The sequence below is a fragment of the Miscanthus floridulus genome, chromosome 10 (assembly GCF_019320115.1).
Source record: "Miscanthus floridulus cultivar M001 chromosome 10, ASM1932011v1, whole genome shotgun sequence".
NCBI classification, from domain to species: Eukaryota; Viridiplantae; Streptophyta; class Magnoliopsida; order Poales; family Poaceae; genus Miscanthus; species Miscanthus floridulus.
Window position 1 is genome coordinate 93,895,365 of NC_089589.1, and position 4,822 is coordinate 93,900,186.

Below are 4,822 nucleotides of genomic sequence, written 5' to 3' on the forward strand. Positions count from 1 at the left end.
TAACCAAGCTCTAACGCCAACAACCGGAAGAAAAGTGCATGCGAGCCGAGCGGTGGCGAGCTTGCCGTGGAGGCATCCATGGTGGCCGAGGTTCCGGCGAGAGGGGAAAAGGCAATACGCCCTCACCAAAGTGCAATTGACGCAGCCAATACGTCGAGGCGGTGGAGGTGGATGTGGTGCAGCTACGGGCGAGATGCAGATGGTGGCTGTGCGGTGCAGCGCACGCAAGGCGACGGTGGAGGCGAGGCTGTGCTCGGCGGTGAGGCTGCGCTGCTGTGAATGGCGAAGGAAGAGGCAGAGAAATGAAAATGCGAGCATGAGGATGGAGCAGCGGGTGCGGGACGCGATAAAATGCGCTCTAGCCCGACACAGCCGTGCTGGGCAGGACGCCGGCGACGCGCGGCCTCCACCGGCTCCATGCGGCGTTCATGCGCTGGCGACGGTCGGCCACTGTTAGTCGTCATCAGAGGTGAGTGATCCGGCCTGACAGCGTGAATTGACAGCACTCGATCTCCTAAACCATGAGGAATTAGCACCAATGATCTAAACCAAACTTGTAGCTCTATGTACCAGCTCCAATTGTTCTTAAAGGATCATGTGCTAACTCTCAACCAAAACCGAGTTATTTCATCTCAAATTGAAACCTGTCAGACTGTTCGCGCAAGAGAACTTAGAAAAAATTTGCTAAGTGGTGAAAACAGGGAATTGATTATTCTTGTGAGCCTAATTCAAGCATGTTAGGAGCTAAACCAGTTTATGACCCAAAAATAAAAATTGTTCCTCTTGCCAAATACTACAACTTTGCTTTAGTGACCACCTCCATGCAAAGTCTCTAGCACATAGTTCAAACTTGGTCAAACATGCTACATTCAAATGATGGTATACACTTAAACTTTGGCTTAGTGACCAAATTACCCTTAACCATGAATACCAAAGTTGTTCATAATGATCTTCTAAACATGTTTAAGCTATTGGTAAGGTCACACACTCATTTCATGCATTGGTCACACATAGAGCCATCCAGGTCCACATGCATAGCATCACTTGAGTACTTGATTATGTAACACCCCAGGTGTTTGGCTTCCACATTTGCACTTGCATTTCATAAACATGAGCATCATTCATCCATTCATGAGTTTAGCATTGTATGAAACATGCTTTTGAAACATTGCAACATATTGTTATATTCTATGTGTGATTGTTTTAGGAAAATGAATAGTATGTAACACTCAAGTGCAACATGTGCAACACACTTTAGTGAAACATGGTTAGCTAGTACAATTCCACAAACTCATGAAACATGGTTTTGAAACAGAAGTGACAAAGTCACTTGTTTTTCCTTATTTCAATACATGTGATGCTTTATTTTAGGTGACCAATGTGTGGAGTGGCTAATTATTCTCTTAAGCAACTTAGTTATACTTAGAATGTCATTAGGAACAATGTTCATGTTGATCACTTTGCCTAATTAAGTTTCCAAGTCATGGTTTGACTAGTGTTGACCTCTAGAGCTCCTTGGTTTGACTATTTAAAAAGTATAGCTTAGAGTGTTTCCATGTCTAAGCAACCTAAAGCAAAGTTGTAGCAAATTATATGAGGAACAAACTTTGTTTAGAGGCCAAGTCATGAAAATGTGCAGAACATGCTCTAAAGGGGCCCACAAGTTAGTTTTGAGGTTCATTTGGAGGCTCTGAAAAATTTCTAAGTCACAAATCGAGTTTCAGTTTCCTGTACCCAACTTGTTAGCCTTGTAGCTCCCGAACCAAGCCAAATTAGCTCAAGCTCCAATTGGCAAAGTTGTAGCCCTCACTTAGATCTCCCACTTTGTCAATTACACCGGAGCTTAGATCATCACGGATTTGGAGTTTGAAGGTCATCAAGTATCGCTGTCAGGCGTCGATGGCTTAACTGAAAGGATGCTACAGTGTCCCGACCGATTCAGAGTTTAAAGGCCATGTATACGCCATGCATCGCTGGCACCCTAACCATGTAGGCCACGTCGGGCTGCCGCACGCCAAAGGAAGCCCCAGCACCCGACCAAGAGCCTCCTAGCGCCACATTTCTATTTTTGCTTCTCCTTCGCCTCCTCCGCTCACCGCAGCAACTGCAGCAGCAGCGCACCGGCTCCGCCGTCGCCATTGATGGCGCAAGCTCGCGCCTCGTTGCCCAAGTGCCACTGAGTTAGCTCCTCCATGATCCCACCGTTGTGCCACGCCCACAATTGCTCACTAGCCGCGCTCGGTAAGCTGTTTCGCCGCGTGTAGCCTCGCCGGAGTATCGCCGCCGTGCCCCGTCGTCGTGGCCGGGTCACCTCCGTCCGCCTTTCATCGTGAAAGCTTGTGCATTAGCTTTGCAGTAGCATGTAGGAGCTCTACGCGTCGGTAGATTGAGCTATCGTGGCCAGCTCCGGCATCACGCCGTCGAGCCGAACCACCGCACTGCCATGGCCGCCGCCGTCTTCTTGATCACCGACAATAGGTCCATCCATGTAGCTTGATAGGTTCGGGAGGTCGAGGCGGTCACGCTGGTGCCGTCATCGTCACTGGAGACGCCGCCGTCGGTGAGCTCCACCGGTCCGCATCGAGCAAAGCCGCCGTGCTCTGCTTTCATCTCACTATCAAGCGGGCGCGGCTGACCATTGGGTCTCGCCTGTCGATCACTATAATTAGAAAGCCAGTTCAATTAATTCAGTCTTGAATACAGTTTTGTAAAATCTATATCTAGAGTTTAGTAGATCCAAATTGGGTGGTTCCAATTTTGTTAGGATCATGGTGAAGTTTAGTATTTAGGAAAAATATAACATGAACACTTGTAGTCAATTTTTTGGAAGAATTAAATTGAAACTTGAAATGTGTTTTTAAATGAATGCAAAATTGTTTAATTTATATCTTGAGTTCCTGTGCTCGAAAAATTATAAAATTTTGTTGGTGAGCTCTTCTTAATGAGTAGAAGCTCTGGACAAAATTTGAGGGTCAGTGCATGTATGAGTTTTGAGTTATAGATTTTCCTTTTATTATTGAATGATCCTTGTGTGAATTTTAGTAATTTATCTATGAATCCAATGACCATGAAATTTATTGGAGGATGTCCTAGTACCATAAGGATGTTATGAAAAATATGAAATCTATTGCTTGACACTTTTCACTAGGGTTTCCTATTTATGTCATTTTAAGCCTTTATGCCTTGTCATTTTTGTGTAGGATGTTATACTTGTTGAAATGATGTGAAATTTATATAGTGGTCTACTGGAGACATGTATAAACTACTGTATTTTTTGTGGAATTTTCTATACAATTTGGATATGTGTTTATTAATTAACCTCATTATCTAAATAAATTAATAAAGGTATGAAAAGAATTTATTTTGGAATGGCCACTATATTTTCTGGTGTTCTTTCCACACGTGTGATGAGTTGGTAAAGTTGGTTTTGTCCATTTGTATGTTTACAACGTAAGTTAATAATTATTTTCTTGAATTATGTCTTTCTGGACAGTTCTAGGAACTTTGCAAAGTTCCCCATGATATTTTGGTTTGCTGGAAAAGTGGTGAATACAAAAGTTGTAGATAAATTATGTATCAAGCTCCTGTCAAAATTTGGTGGCATTTGGCCTAGTAGCTTAGGAGCTACAGTCATTCAAAGTTGGATCACAGTTTTGCTTACTCTCTGTCTTATGTGGAGCTGATCATGTAGTTCTGTAAATTCGACATGGTAAAGGTTGGAATCATGCCCTGAGGTTTGCAAAATGAGTTGTAGGAAATTCCATAAGCTTTCCAAATTGTCTTGTTGCCTGTCATTTCGATTTGTAGATCTCCAGTTAGGATCAGTTTATTGTACCGCTATATAAGTTCCTGTCTTGCTGAAATACGAATGTTTGTGTGTATGCTCAGTTGCGATGTTCTTGTTGGTTGTTTAGGTGCTAGCCTAACTTGAGAACATGCTTAGGTGTAGGTGCTAGGTCCTTAATGGAAGATGAGCAATTGCACATTAGATTGTATAAACTTGGTAAGTTAAAGTGATTTGAATAGAGCTTAAGTCAGAAAATGAGGACTGCAGTGAGCATGTGCATTCCTCGAGCATTCCTAACTTTGTTCATGTGCATCCATGATATTTATCTTGCGCATACATGTAATAGGTGTGCCGGAGGGAGTGACGCTTCTGGAGTTCGAGGGGTTGCCACGATTTATACCTGCTATGGTTATTAATGTTTGCATCGTAATCAAATGATTGTTTAGTACAAGTGCCAATATAGATGATAGGTTAATGGCTAAAAGTCACTGCTAGTTCAGGTTAAGAGTTGATCATTATTACTTATGCTTTTCTGCCAAAAAGATAGTGTCAGCCAGATCCACTAAATTAAGCTATGCATAATCCTTGGTGTCATTTGTTTTGATTTCCGTCGGGTAAGTCTAGCTGAGTACATTCTCGTACTCAGGGTTTATTCCCTCTTGTTGTAGATGACCTTCTTTATCAGGGCTTCTGTAAGTATTGTCTCCACCCGGTGGGTGACGAAGACTAGATCACGGGCATGATCTCTGTTTATCTTATCCGAATGCTTTTGTGGGTTGTGATCAGCAAACTGGTACTTGTATTTGAACTCGGGTGTGTGCGTTAAACTATTTGCTTCCGCTACTTTGCAAGCCTTGTTTTGTAATAACGATGACTCTGAGGTGTTGTAATCTAATTGCAAACCGTCTGTGAAATGTTGTGACATACGATGTGTTAAGTTGAATTACTGTGATCTTGATTGTAAGCAAGTTGGTTTGAAATCCTTCGTGGTTTCAGTTGACTACCGGGTTTATATGGGCTCAAGTGCGAGAATTT